The 16,011-nt window shown below is 41.0% G+C and overlaps 1 protein-coding gene across 1 annotated transcript in view; it reads left to right on the top strand.

Annotated features, from left to right (window-relative positions):
• The window catches only part of GRIN2A (glutamate ionotropic receptor NMDA type subunit 2A), a 345,539-nt gene that overhangs the window by 168,441 nt on the left and 161,087 nt on the right, over positions 1-16,011 (top strand). The gene's annotated exons all lie outside the window — the stretch shown is intronic.

The raw sequence follows: 16,011 nt of genomic DNA, 5'->3' as shown, positions 1-16,011 counted from the left end.
AAATGTCCCTTAAATAGTTTAATTTCATTTTAAAAAGTGAGTTGATTTATAGACGAAGAATAATTGGTGACTAAGGTTGAGGTGACTGTCAAATTGTCTATTTCTCCCTTTGACACTGTCATGTGTTTTGGGATTTTATTATTAAGTGCACACACATTGGTGATTCTTATATCTTCCTAAAACATGGATCCTTTTATCATTATGAAATGTCCCTCTGAAATTGCTCTTAGTTTTAAAGTCTGTTTTATCTGGTGCTAATACAGATGCTCCAGCTTCTAATGCTTACTGGCTATGTAGTATATGATTTTTCCATTAATTTGCTTTTAACCTGTTTGTGTCTTTATATTTAAAGTGCATCTTGTATAGAGAGCAAATAATTGGTCTTGCTTTTTTTTTTTGGATCCATTCTGATAATCTCTGCCATTTAATGTAACTATTGATATGCTTGGATTAGGTATACCATTTTATTATCTTTGTTCTATAGTTGTCATTTTTCATTCTTCTCTTCTCCCTGTCCTGCTGTATTAGTTTTCCATTGCTGCTGTAACAAGTTAATACAAACTTAAAGGTTGTAGGACTGAGGTCTGTATTTCCTTGCTGTCTGGGAGCTGGGGGCTGGCCTTCACTCCTAGATGCTACCCAAGTTCCTGCTCAGGCTTTCCATGTGGCCTCTCCAGGATGGATGGGTTATGTTTCTCTCCCGCTTTGAATCTCTGCATCTTTCTGACTCCAGCTGGAGAAAGTTCTGTGCTTTTAAAGACACATGTGATTTGATCAGACTCAAGGGATAACCTCCCTATAATAATGTCCTTAAATGCATCTGCAATTTTTTCCCCATGTAACAATGTATTCATAGGAAGTAGGGATTAGGGCATGGGCATTAGGAAGCCATTCTCTCCACAAAACCTGCCTTTAAAAAAAAAAATGTTAGGATATTTTAAAAACCCACTTTAACTTATTCATTAGTTTTAGCTGTATGTCTTGCGATTGCCTGGGAGATTACATTAAACATCCTTAGCTTTTCATAGGCTGCATCGGGTTAATATTATACCACTTCATATAAAACGCAGAAGCCTCCCATTGGGTCAGCCTATTTACTGCCCGCCCCCATCCTTAGTGTGATGTGCGTCATATCTACATATATTAAAACCCCAGGAAATGATGGAAGAATCTTTGCTTTAAATAATCATATGCATATATATTTTTCAAATTTTTTATTTTTTAATTATATTTGTAATATCATATATTAGTTTCAGGTATACAACATAGCAGTTAGACATTATATAACTTACAGAGTGATCACCCCGATAAGTCCAGTCTCCATCTGACACTATACATAGTTATTACAGTATTACTGGCTGTGTTCCTTATGCTATACTTTATGTCCCCTACGTTTCCATAACTGTGCTGCAACCACCAATTTGTACTTCTTAATCCCTTCCCCCTTTTAACCCAGCCCTCAACCGCCATCTATCTGGCAACCATCAAAATGTTCTCTATATAGATTCCACTTGTAAATGACATAAAATGGCATTTGTCTTTGTCTGACTTACTTCACTCAGCACAGTACCCTCTAGGTCCATCCATGTTGTTACAGATGGCAAGATTTCATTCTATTTTATGGCTGAGTAATATTCTGTTGTGTCCATATAGACCATTTTCTTTACCCATTCATCCATTGATAGACATTTAGATTGTTTCTATATCTTGGCTATTGCAAATAACATTAAAGTGAACATACAGATTCACATGTCTCTTTGAAGTAGTGTTTTGGGTTTCTTTGGATGAATACCTAGAAGTGGGGTAACTGGGTCCTTCTTTGTCTCTTGTTATAGTCTTTCTTTAAAGTCTATTTTGTCTGGTGTAAATATTGCTACCCATCTTTTTTCGTTTGTTTCCATTTTCATGAAACATCTTTTTACATCTCTTTACTTTCAGTCTATGTGTGCTTTTGATCTGAAATGAGTCTCATATGTAAGGGTCGTGTTTTCTTATCCATTCAGCTACCCTATCTTTTGATTGGAACATTTAATCCATTTATATTTAATGTAAATATTGATAGATACATAGTTATTGCCATTTTATTATTCATATTTTTTCTTTTCTTTTCTTTCTTCCTTTTCTTCTTAAAGAAGCCCCTCCAACATTCCCTGTAATACTGGCTTGGTGTCGATGAGCTCCTTTAGCTTTTTCTTGTCTGGAAAGCTCTTTATCTGTCTTTTGATTCTAAATAATAGCTTTGCTGGGTAGAATAATCTTAGTTGTAAATCCTTACTTTTCATTACTTTGAATATTTCCTGCTAATCCCTTCTGGCCTGCAAAGTTTCTGTTGAGAAATCAACTGACAGTCATATGGGAGCTTCCTTGTAGGTAACTAACTGCTTTTCTCTTGCTACTTTTAAGAATTTCTCTTTGTCTTTAACCTTTGGGATTTTACTTATGATGTGTCTTGGTGTGGGCCTCTTTGGTTTCCTCTTGTTAGGGACTCTCTCAGTTTCCTAGCTTTGTATGTCTATTTCTTTCACCAAGTTAGAGCAGTTTTCTGTTATTATTTCTTGAAAAAGGTTTTCAATTTCTTGCTCTCTCTCTTCTCCTTCTGGTGTCACTATGATGCAAATGTTGATATGTTTGATGTTGTCCCCTCTTTAACTATCCTCATTTTTTTTGGATTCTTTTTTCTTGTTGCTGTTCTGTTGGGTGTTTTCTGCTACTTTATATTCGAAATTGCTGATTTGATACTTTGTTCCATCTAATCTACTGTTGATTCCTTCAGTGTATTCTTCATTTCCGTTATTCTTCATTTCTGACTTTTTTTTTATGTTTCTATCTCCACTTTTATGTTTTCTCTCTCTTTGTTAAAGTTTTCACTGAGTTCATCCACTCTTTCCCTAAGTTCATTTCCCTAAGTGTTTTGAACTCTGCATCTGGTAGATTGCTTGTCTCCATTTCGTTTAGTTCTTTTTCTGAGGGTTCGTTCAGTATTTTCATGTGAGACACGTTTCTCTGTTTCTCCCTTATGGCTGCCTCCCTGTGTTTTTTCTATATATTAGGTAGGGTTGCTGTGTCTCCCAGTCTTAATAGAATGGCCTTATGTAGTAGGTGTGCTGTGGGGCCTAGTGGTACAGTCTTCTTTGGTCACCTGTGCAAAGGGTGCTCCAGGTATGTCCCTTGTGTGGATTGTGTGTGTCCTCCTGTTGTAGTTGAGCCTTGGTTGCTGCTTATATGTCAGTGGGAGGGATTGACCCTCGAGCTGATTGGTTGTGAGGACCGGCTGTGACAAGTGGAGGAGATACTGTGCAGAGGCTGACCCTACGGAGCAGGATTCACTTTAGCAGGGCCCTGGTCCACCCCACCCCACCCCACCCGCCCCCCCATACCCTTTGGGTGTGTGGTCCTCAGATGTGACCCTGGGGTGGTGCTCTGGCTCAGACTGAAGCTGGCCACTGGGTACAGGCCGGGGGGGCCTCCTGGGAGGGGCCCTGCTGCAGGCCAAGTTCAGCTGCAGCCTATGCCCTGCCCTGGGCCACCTGGGCAATCCACAGATGGCTGCTACCTATGCTAGGCTTGCATGTACCTTGAGAGGCCAAGCCGCGAACCGAGGCTGATTGCCGCTAGTGCTGGGCTGGAGCTGCTCCGCAAGAGGTACAGGGCACACTGAAGCCAGATAACTGCTTATTAGGTTTTGTGAAACTTTGAGAGATTTTCGGAAAGTCCACAGAATGAGCCGAGCCAGGCTGTTTATATGGAAAATCCACTGGAAGCGGCTTGGGTGGGCCTGCTAGTTGGGAGGGGTGGGGTCTCAGTGACTCACCTGGGTGGAGCAAACAGAGTCAGCTACCTTGGTGGAAACAGACATGGCGGCCACCTGGGTCTGCAAGCCAGGTGGGGGAGGGCTCAACAAAGGAACAGTGGCCTCTGCCAGCACTCCTGTCTGGGAGAAAGCTGCCCCTCCAGCCATAGCCCTGAAACTGGACAACTCAGTTCCTCCCCATATGTCTCTGGCTGGTGCCCCAGCGCGGGAGCTCAGAGCGAGTGAGCCCGTCAGCGGTAAGTCCGCGCCAGCCCCTTAAGAGGGTGACTCCCGCAGCCCTTGGTCCCACTCAGCCATATCTCTACTGGTTTTCACAGCCAGAGGTTGTGGGGACTTCCATTCCCTGCACTGCAACCCTGGGTTGGGGGTCTCGGTGTGGGGCCGGGACCTCTCGCTCATCCGGGGGGACCTTTGCACCCAAGCTATTTTTTCCGATTCTCAACTGCCACACCCGGGCAAGGGACCGGCCCGTTTCGCATCTCTGCCCCTTCTACCAATCTCAAGGTGGCCTCTTCTGCGTGTCCCCAATTGTAGGACTTCTGTTCAGCTAGACCTCAGGTGACTCCCAATGATGGCTGTTCTGTAGTATATTTGTAATTTTGATGTGGTTGTGAGAGGAGGCGAGCACAGCATTTACCTACTCCGCCATCTTGACCAGAAGCTCTGCGTATACATTTTTGAAAATTAAGAAGAAAAAATCTTCTATGCTTACTCAGATATTTACCATTTTTAATGCTCTTTATTCATTTCTGAGGGAATCTAGGCTTTCCTCTGCTATCATTTCCCTGCAGCTTGAAGAACTTCCTTTAGCATTTCTTGAAGTGCTGGTCAGCTGGCAATGAATTCCCTTAGTTTTCTTTTATTTGAAAAGTCTTTAATTTGTTTTCATTTTTGAGGGGTGTTTTCACCAAGCATAGAATTTAGGAGTTTTCTTTCAATACTTTAAAGATGTTTTTTTCACTGTCTTCCGTTTCCCCTGTCTTTAGTTTCTAATGTTAAGACTGTGAAAACTTTGTATTGATTTTAATCTGTATGTCACATATCATTTTTCTCTTGCTGACTTCAAGATGTTCTTTTTCTTCTGATTTTCATCAGTTTGACAGTGTTGTGCCTTGCATGGTTTTCTTCATATTTATTCTCTTTGAGGTTCTCTGAGCTTTTTGAATTTGTAAAGTTAGGTCTTTCACCAGATTTGGGAGTTTGAAGTCATTATTCTTCAGTACTTTTTCTATCCCATTCTCTTTCAAAAGTTACTCATGTGTGTTAGACTTTGCTAATTTTTAAGTCTCCCTTTTTCAAGTTGAGTACTTTCTATTGACCTATCTTCAAATTCTCTGATTCTTTCTTATGTCACCTCCATATTCATATTAAGTCCATCTAGTAAAATTTTTCTTTCGGACACTTTCTATTGGTCACACAGTCACAGGGCCAATTAGAGACAAAGGAAGAAGAACCCACCAGTCAGTAGGGAGGATGGCAAGAAATGTGTGTTCATCTTTAATTTACCCTATTCCATACTGATCACTCCTCTCCGTCCCTACAGCCTTGTCCTTTATTTATGCCTTCATCATCTCTTTACAGGACCCCTGGAATAGCTTCTGCCTTGTCTCCTTTCCTCCAGTCTCATTGCTCCCAAATATCTATCTGCACAACTCCTTGCCTTCTTGTGAAAGCTCTTACCTCCCAGAGCGAATGAACTTTCCATCTCAATATTATTCCATGACCTTCTGTATGAACTTTAGTATTTACCACATTGTCCTACAATTATAAGATCTGTTTGTCTTCCTCACTAGTCTGAGTTTCTCAAAGGAAGGGACCATATTTGATACATCCAATGTCTCTCCCATTGAGAGTTCACCACTCTGTGTTCTTAAGGTTGAGGACTTTGCCTGCTTTGTTTATTGTGTCCTCAGTGCCTAGCTCTGTGCCTGGCTCATCAGAGATGCTTAATAAACATTTCTTGAATTGGAATGATTTTTTTTTTTGAAATTCACACAGTCAGTTAAGGCAAAACCAGAACTGGAGTGCAGATTTGTTTGCCCTCTAAGTTAATTCTTTCTAGGACTCTCCAGAAGCTGAGTGAACCAAAGCAATCTTCAAGGCGTCTCTCTTTTTTTTAATATCCAGCTTATATCTTTATCCCCATATCTCAAGAGCACTTCCTTTCATGTTTTAAAATATAAACTGAGTGTGACAGGCTGAAAACGGATGAGGATTTTCCTGCTTTGGTTTTTACTCCAATTTTTTCTAATAGGCAATACACCAAGCATTATTTCTTGGTTTCTAACTTGAAGAAATTAGCTCCAAGGTAAAGAAGTAAGAACCAGATTGTACATCATATACTTGTTGCTTTGCACATGAACTTTACAGATTTATTTGTTCTAGAATAATGTAGAAAGGAGAAAAAATAAAAGAGGGAGAGTTAAAGGATTCACCTGGAGGCCCAGGAGGTTGGATCCTGAAGGCCAAAGTCGTGCTTGCTCAAGCTTTGAATTTGAGCTTCCTTTTCTGTATCATCCATTCTGATGCTTGACACAGAACAGGAACTCAGTGGGTGTCTTTGACTTTAAAGTTGTCTCTTCCTCGAGCAATGATTCACAAACTTTAATGTGCATAAGAATCACTTTGAGCTTGTGAAAACACTAATTCTGGGCCCCACTTCGTAGATTCTAGTTCAGTAGGTCTGAGGTGGCGCCCAAGAATACGCAGGCTCATGTGATGCTAATGAAGCTGGCCCATGGGCTACTTTTTGAGCGGCAAGCCTTTATAGCGATGTTTCTCAGCAATGGAACTCTTGATGTTTTGGGTTGGATAATTTTTATTATTATTGTCATTGTAAGAACACCAAATGAGATCTACCGTTTTGACAAATTTTTAAGTGTACAAGGTGGTATTGTTGACTGTAGGCACAATGTAGCACAGAAGAGCTCTAGGACTCATTCACGTTCTGCGTAACTGAAACTTGGTACTCACGGAGGGCACCTCCCCACTTCCCCTCACCCAGCCCCAGGCAGCCACCATTCTGCTCTGCCTCTCTGAGTCTGATTGTGTTAGACTCCTCATTTAAGTGGTATCAGGGAGTATATGTCCCTCTGCATCTAGCTTATTTCTTTTAGCATAGTATCCTCGAGGCTCATGGGTGTTGTCACAAATGGCAGAATTTCCTTTTTTTTTTTTTTAAGGCTGAAGAATTTTCCATTGCATGTACATGCCACATTTTCTTTACGCATTCATCTGTTGATGGACATTGGGGTTGTTTTCATTTCTTGGCTGTTGTGAATAATGCTGCAGTGAACATGGGAGTGAGGATATCTCTTTGAGATCCCGATTTTAATAATTTTGGTCAGTTTCCAAGAAGTGGGATTACTGGATTGTATGGTAGTTCTATTTTTAATTTTTTCCCAAAACCTCCATACTGTTTTCCATAGTGGCTGTACCAATTCACATTACTATCAACAGTATCCAAGAGTTCCCTTTTCTCCACAGTCTCATAATCACTTGTTATCTTTTTTTTTTTGATATTAGCTATCTTAACAAATGTGAGGTGCTATCTCATTATTTTGAATTTTATTTCCCTGATTTTTAGTGATGTCGAATACTTTTTCATATACCTATTGGCTTTTGGGAAAATATCTTCTTCGGAGAAATATCTATTCAAGTCCTTTGACCATTTTTTAATTGAGCTATTTATTTACTTTTTATTGTTATTGAGTTGTATGACTTTCTTATACATTTTGGAAATTAACCCTTTGCATATATATGATTGCAAGTGTTTTTTCCCATTCTGGAGGTTGCCTTTTTAATCTTTTGTGGTTTTTTTCCCCTTTGTTTTGCAGAAGCTTTTTAAGTTGATTTAGTCCCACTTGTCTATTTTTGTTTTTGTTGCCTGTGCTTTGGTGTCATATCCAGGAAATCACTGCCGAGACCAATGTCACGATGCATTTCCCCATGTTTTCTTCCATGAGTTTTACAGTTTTGGGTCTTACATTTAAGCTTTTAATCCATTTTTTAGTTGATTTTTGTGTATGGTGTTAGATAAGGATCCAGATTTACTAGATAATTCTTTGTTGTGGGGAATTTTCTTGTGCATTGTAAAATATTTAGCAGCATCTCTGGTCTTCACCCATTAGATTCCATTAGCCCTTTCTCCCCTAAAGCTGTGAAAACTAAATGTGTCTCTGCACATTGCCAAATGTCCTATAGGGGGCATAATCACCCCCTGTTGAAAACCACTGTTCTAGGAGTTCTGGTCTGGATGGTTCAGGAATCGATGTCTCATTCACTGAGCAGGTTTGGGTGGTGGCTTATAAAGATACTTTTAAAGTCTGTCAAGTTCAGCTGGTTTGTTGGGTACCACAAATCCCCAGTTATTTGGATATGGAAGCCAGTGGAATGATCAGGCCTAACCATATGGATTTGAGATCCATCACCATATAGTTAAAACCATAAAGAACAGATAAAATGTCCAAGTAAATGCTATGCTGAGAGATAAACAATGGGTAGAAAACAGAACCTTTGGAAATGCCAACTCTTTAAGAAGTGAGTGAAGGATGAGGTGCCCATAAGCAGGAATGATCAGGGATGTAGGAGAAGGACAAGGAGAAAAAAGTGTCTTGGAAAACAATGGAGGAGAGTGGGCAAAGAAAAAGGAGAGGTGACAGTCAGTAGACAAAAGACTCACTAACCCCAGGTCTGAAAAGGGCTCATAAGATGTGTCTACCAGAGGATCATCTTGAACATGGAGACCTGCGCTGTGCAAAATGATGGTTCCTATCCACATGTGGCTACTGAGCGGTGGAAATGTGGCTAGAGCGAGCTGAGCTGTGCTATGAATGTAAAATTCATACTGGGTTTCAGGTTTACTGTGAAACAGAAAGAATGTAAAAATCTCAGGAATCATTTTTATAGTGATTGCAAATTGAAGTGATAATATTTTTGATATATTGAATAAAATACATTAGTAAAATTGATTCCATCTGTTTGTGAAATGTAAAATTACATGTGTGGCTTGCATTGTATCTTTATTGGACAGCACTGGCATAGGATAGTTTCTGTGGAAAAGTGAAGACTAAGAACAGAAGATAGTGTGTTGAGGTGTGGGTGGGTGCAAGGTGAGGACATGGAACTGGAGGGTGATTGTCCTTTGGGCAAAAGAGAAGACAAATGATCACATTGGAGAGCATGGACTGCTTGCTCTTTGGCAGAAAAGGAAAGATGGGTGATCACATTGTTTTCTAGGAGAAGAGGCAGTGCTCCATAGGGTTTATTTTTTAGGAAGGGAGAGATTTGGCCATTTTTGAGGCCAAATAAAAATAACAGAGTCAATAGAGGGGAAGATGGGGTAGATAAAGAGAGAAAGAGAAAGAAGGCGGTGAACAGGGCTTCGAGAAGGTTGTCATTGAAGAGGTGGGTGGAGTGGAGGAGAGAGGAACTTATCCCCATCTTTAACCCTTTTGAGCCTCATAGTTTTCTCCTGAACAGTGGGAGATGAGGATCATCTTGTAATAGTATGGCCTCCCCACAGGGTTGTTCCGGGGTTCAAATTGGATAATAGACGAAGATCAGCTTTGTAGGTGATGAAACACGCTGTTTGAAAGTATTTCAGCCACAGTCACCAAGTACCTTTCTCTCTGTGAGTTTGCTGCCTTAGCCTCCTACTGCATTCATAGTTCCTATTCTTTATTGGCAAAGTCACAGGAAGAATTTACCCCAAATTTCAAAAGGTGGGACCTGCTCAACCCAGAATCTACTGCTAACAGTGGTTAGTATTGGGTAACCCTGTGCAGTGGTTCTTAAAGTGTGGTCCCTGGATCAGCAGCATCAGCATCCCTTGGGAATATGACCAAAAAGTACACCTTTTCATTAGAGCCTTGTTGAATCAGAAACTCTGAGGGCAGGGCCTGTCAATCTGTGTGTTACCAAGCCTTTTGGTGATTCTAGCTCAATCCAAACTTTTAGAACCCTGCCCTGGTGAAATCTAATCACTATGCTACCCTTTTAGTGCAAAGATTCTCAGACAGGGGGAAGCTCATTAAAACTCAGATCTTGGGCCTAGGAAGCTGCATATAAAAGATCCCAAGATTATTCTGATGAGCTGCCATAATATATTATAAAGCAGTTTTCTGTAAAGGGGCAGATAATAAATATTTTAGGCTTGGTAAACAAAGAAGCCACATGTTCTGCTGTTGGAGAAGAAAAACAGCCACAGACAATATGTTAAGGAATAAGCATGGCTATGTTTTGGGGCCATGTAAAATTGGCTGTGTGGTGGATTTGGCCCATGGGCCATAGATTGTCAACACTGCCTTAGCACCTAAATGTCACCCTTGTTTGTGATACTGGTTTGCTCGTCTTCCCGTCGATGATTCTGTATCCATCCATTCATTCTTTAATTCAGAACTTTTTATTGGGTTCTGACTGTGCCAGACACTAAACTAGGCATGGAAGATTGACCAGTGACTTCCCGGCAAGGTCCTTGCTCTCATGGAGCTGGTGGTCTCATTGAGTGTGTGTGGGGCGGGGATTGTTAAGCAGTGTCAGAATCTATTGCAATGTCTGGTTAAAATGGGGGGAGAAAGTTTACTAGCCATCCAAAGACCCTTCATTCCATAACCCGGCCCAATATTCTTCGTGTGTTCAATTTTCTGGCTTCCTAGCTGCCCAACTTTTAATGAAGTCGAGGCAACTTCTGTGAACATTTTTGGTTCCACCCCATCAGTTGCTAAGAGTTCTTTGCAAATGGTTTATAGAACTCTCATCACCCACCACCATGCAATAGCCATTTATGAGTCAGACCAGACCAGCTGGTTGATATGGCACAGGGGGTTAGGAGAGGAATCTGTTCTAGCTGTTGGTATGGAAATGCAGAAATACTATGAAGTGTTTGTTCTGCCAGCATGCGACTATGTAATGGATAGTATTTAGTGAGAAAGTCGTACTTTTTTAGAAACTTTTGTCCAAGTAGAAACTAACTGTAGATTTGTGCATCTTTTGGAGCAGTTTCTTAAGGCCTGAGCATTGTCAGGATTTACAATTGTTTGGGTTCAGATTTGCATGTCCACTGGCCCCAGAGGCTCTGTCATTTCTTTCCCATACTCCTTTGAGTCTGATGTAATAACAACAATAGTAACATCATAGCAACTAATCATCCTTAGGTCCATATTATAAGCCAGACATTTTGCTAAGTGATGTTGTGTGTGGTGGGCAGAATAGTGACTCCTCAAAGATGTCCACATCCTAATCTCTGGAATCTGTGAATATGTTACTTTATGTGGCAAAGGGACTTTTCAGATGTGATTAAGGTGAAGGACTTTGAGATGGAGAGATTCTGGATTTTCCAGTTGAGCCCAATTAATCATATGAATCTTGAAAAGATTTCCAGTGCTCCAGAAAGTTCTCTTTTGCTCCCTTTCCATCAGTCCCAAGATGACCACTATTCTGAATTCGATCACCATAGAATAGTTTTGCCTGTTCTTGAGCTTCACATAAAATTTGTGTCATATATGATATGTTATAAATGGCATTGTATAGTGTGTATTCTTTTGTGGCTGGCTTCTTTTGCTTAGTGTAATATTTTTGAGGTTGCTCCATGATGTCAAATGTTGAAAGCTCTTTGCTTCTACATTCCACCAGTGCCCACATATCATTTGATGAGTTCCCAGCCTGGGAGATGGGCCTTCTATTGGATTATGGCTCTTTATTGACATCTGCACGGTACTTGGTGATTCAAGCTTGGAATGACTTCCACATGGGCTATAGCTTCAATGAGACAGTGGTTCCTGGCTTAATGAAGGTCCATTAAATAAATGAATACATGAACAAGTGCTTCTCTACCTACTATCTATTGGGTGTTTACTGTGTACCAGGCACTATTGTGCTGAGCATTTTACATTCATTATCTCATGTAAATGGAACCAATAATAACAACTCACTTGAGTGGTAGATGTTATTATCCCTAGTATGTGTATGTAAGTCAGAAAACTGAGACCAAGAAAGTTACATGTTGGGCCCAGATCATAGGATTAATAAGTGATAGATTGGTTGATTCTAATGAATATATTCCCCCTCACCTGTCTGGGCTATTTTTAAAGTAGAATCAATTGAGTTTTTCTTTATGAAGGAAATGAAGGTTCATTATAGAGATTTGAGAAATACAGAAAAGCAGAAGGATGAAAAAATAAAGATGTTCATGTACTACTATTAATATATTTGGATGTATAACCTTTTTGTATTATTTTCTATGTAGAGTATATTATTTATTGGTTTAATATAGTAATGATTACAGTACACCTGCAAAATCACATCATACTTTTTATTTAACTTTTTCCTAGGTTTCTATAAACTCAGTGGCTGTGATGCATTTCATTCAATATTCATTCAACTGACGTATATGGATTACTTAATGTGCAACATTATTTATTGAGCCCCTACGATGTGCAGGACACTATATAAAGCTTATATTCTATACCATTAGGCTCTGTTGTCCCCCTACCCAATCCAGCTTATTTGGGTCCCAGCCCAGAAGCCACACCATCTCCGGCCTCTTAGGGTGTTGACATTGTTGGGATAAGTGCCTTTAATGGACCCTTAGGTTTCTTGCTGTGTGCTACCTCTTTAATTAACAGAAGAGGAAAACCACAAGGACACTACCAGCAATGCCCTGCTGATTCCCCAGGATCCTAGCTTTAGCATGGCAGGAATGGCAGGGACTCCTGGAATCCATCATCCCAGGTGAGAAGTTTGCATATAGCTTCGCAGAGCTTGGGTTGCATATTTAAATACTAAAGAGGCTTGCTCTGTTAATTGATTGAAGGGATTCCAGAACCGGAGTGTCATAACTTGATTTTCAGAATCAGGCGGAACCTGCAAGCCTTTTAGGAGCTCTCATTGGGGCATGTGCAGGGAATGAGGAATTGAAATATGAGGAGGAGACGCAATGTCAGGTAATTTCGCCCAAGGTTCAGAGATGAGAGCTGGAGGGTGGGTCCGAAGTAGGCAAATGAAGCTAGCCTTTTTGTCTCTTAGGTGTTTGGAGAAGGTGTTTTCCAGAAGGCTGTGAATCATTTGAGGCAGATTTGGTGGCCTTGCAGCAGATAAATGCAAATCCAGCCTATTTTCCTAGTCTGAATGGTTGCTAATCCTTGTGACACTCAAAAACAAACATTTGAATGGAAAGCAGTGCTCATGGGGAAGCATAGAGGCAGACCACACCAGAGTAGACGCTCTCAGCGGTATTTCAGTGGCTTTAAGGAAAGATGGTTGTAAAAATGTGTGCTTTATGGCACAAGTTAAACGTGTCTGTGTTAACATAAATTAGCATCAATTCTTTTCTTTTTCTGCATTTCCATACCACGTCCTCTACATTCATTATTAGTTCATTCATTCAACAATTATTTGTCGAACACCTGTGCGCCTACACAGGTGATACCACAGTGAGCAAGGCCATGCTTGTACGGATTTTATATTTCGTTGGGGCAGTTTAGCTAGTTATGGAGCACCTACTGTTTGTGGCTTGGGGAAAGGTGAAGCAATTCATGTTCTAATGAAGCTATTCTGCCCTTGAGTAGCTGGCAGTCTGCTGTGAAAGTTAGAATATGCAGTGGATACCTAGTACATGATGTATTAGAAATGTTCTTGCCCCAGCTCACTGTAATTTTTTTTTCGAGTTTTTCTTTATTTTTATTTTTTCTTTATGTGTAGTTGGCATACAATCTTATGTTGGTTATATTAGTTTCAGGTGTACAATATAGTGATTTGACATTTTTATACCTTACAATGTCATCACCCCACTAATTGTAGTGATCATCGTCACCATGCAAACTTATCACAATAGTATTAACTGTATTCCCCTTTCCTTTCCCCATTCCCCCAACCTCCTCCCTCTGCTAACCATTCGTTTGGTGTCTGTTTCTATGAGTCTGTTTCTGTTTTGTTCTTAGATTCCACATATAAGTTAAACCATACGGTATTTGTCTTTCTCTGCCTGACTTATTTCACTTAGCATAATACCCTCTAGACTCATCCATGTTGTCAGGAATGGCAAGATTTCATTTTTTTTTTATTACTGTGTAATATTCCATTGTATATCTACATATATACCACATCTTTATCCATTCATCTATCGATTGCTTTCATATCTCGCCTATTATAAACGCTACAGTGAACATAGGGGAGCATAGATCTTTTCGAATTAGTGTTTTCATTTCTTTGGATAAATACATATACTAACAGCCTGGTTTGCCAATAAAGATGGGTCTGGAGGCCCAACACTGCCCAATGTTAGGAGACATGGTCCTTTGGCAAGCCAGTCGGGAGGATGGACATGGTAGTAGCCAAAGGTGGACTGAATGACATATAATGTCAATTATAGTCATAACTAAATGTGTTGGGAGTTCTTGATGTGCCGAGTGCCTTTACATCATTGCCGCTTTCAATCCTCACAGCCTCTTATGCAGCAGGTACAGGTTTCATTTCCATTCGTAGTGGAGAAAACCTGCGTACAGACAGGTTAAGCAGCTCGCCCGAAGTCTCCCAGCCTGGAGACAGCAGACTGAGGCTCTAAGGCACTTTATCGCTATCCCACCTGCCTGGTATAACCGAGAGGAAGGACTAGAGAAGCACACACCGTAAATATGAAAATGGAGCCAACCTGTCTTTTGGGGAGGATCTCCTTTGGCAAGTGTTGCTTATGAGGGTGACCCATGTGACACTCTGGAACCCTAAGACTGTGGTTGCTAGAAACTTCCAGGAAAAGTTTTAGGTGATGTTCTGCTGCCCAGGTCTACAGTCGTCAGGTGAGATTCAAGGAGGTCCAAGGAATACCTCTGTGAGCCACTTAGCCTTTCAGAGCTGCCTTTGGTCATCTTTGTCATTGGCCATTATTTTGGTTGAGAAACCGTCCAATTTACGAAGATTGAGATTACCCCATTCATGCCTGCTTGCCGTTGTTGGGAATCCTGGCTCCATCTCCAGGCGTGATGTGATTGCATCGTTCTAGCAATCTCCTTTCCTGAAGGAAACTACCTCTCGGAGTTTGTGTTTATTTCATTTCTGCTACCCTGGCTGCCCAGTGTTAGCAGAACACAGCTGTGGATTGCAATGTTTTTCCTGATAATGTCTTCCAGGGTGAATTGGGGTTTCATAAGGGGAGGCATGAAAAAGAAGTTTCCTTAAAGGAAATCACAGTACTTGTACCTTGATGCTGAGGAGTGCCTTTAGAAGGGCGAGCCACGTTCCTCCTTGGGTGGCTCATGGGGCAAGCAGTGGCTTTGTCACATAGCAAAGGCAGCCCTGGGTTTGCAGTTCGATCCTGGACCCACCATTTGTGAGCCGACCATTTGTGGGCAGGTCCTTTAACTCATCTTCCCCATGAGTAAAAGTAGGATCTGGTGCCAGGTCATCCTGGTTCCCCTAGCTGAGAACAGGCCTAAGACAGAGAGCCACACAGGGTCGCAGTGACAGGTCAGTGGTATTCCCATGGTGGAGGAAGTTAAGAGAGTTTTGTGGTCACAGAGAAGCAAAGCAGTGCTAATAAGGTAATTAGCACCTTTTCTCTGATGAGCATCTAAGGAATTATTGAAAGAGATTAAATAGAAACTGTGAAAAGTTCCCTGGGCTACTGAGAAGTGAGAGAAAGTTAACAGCCTGTTCTCTATGTATAAAGGAGTAAATATATGTTTTATAAGGAGAGAACAGGTCTCCCCTCCCTCACCCTAGTGGCTTCCTTTCACTTGCCTCCTGCCAGGGGACCTTTGCACATGAAGCGCCCTCTTCACGAGAGGCATTCTTTCCTCTCGTTTGCCCAGGTCACTCCGGCTCCAGCATCCCTTCCTCAGTGGAATTTTTGACCATCTCGATCATTCGGTTTCTTTCATTGTGGGTTCTTGAAGCACCATACACTTTTCCTTTAAAACAGAAATGTCAGTAACAATTTTATATTTTGTATGGCTGCTTGATTAATGCTTGTCTCCCCCATCTAGACCATAAGCTCTGTGGGTGCAGGTTCCGTGGCTGTTTTTGTTCAATCCTGGATCCACAGCCTCCAGCACAGTGCCTGGTACAGAGATGAATAATAGGATGAATGAACGAATTAACTGAAGAAAAACATAGTTAAGTGATACTTGATATCTGGTCCTTTGTACAGTTCTAGGAACTTGGCAAACCTGTGCTATTTGTCATTCCCATGAAGAAACCGAGGCTCT

This window comes from Pteropus medius, unplaced genomic scaffold (assembly GCF_902729225.1).
Source record: "Pteropus medius unplaced genomic scaffold, Ma_sr-lr_union100, whole genome shotgun sequence".
NCBI classification, from domain to species: Eukaryota; Metazoa; Chordata; class Mammalia; order Chiroptera; family Pteropodidae; genus Pteropus; species Pteropus medius.
Note: the sequence above shows the minus strand (reverse complement) of the source record. Positions and strands in the feature narration are given on the sequence as shown.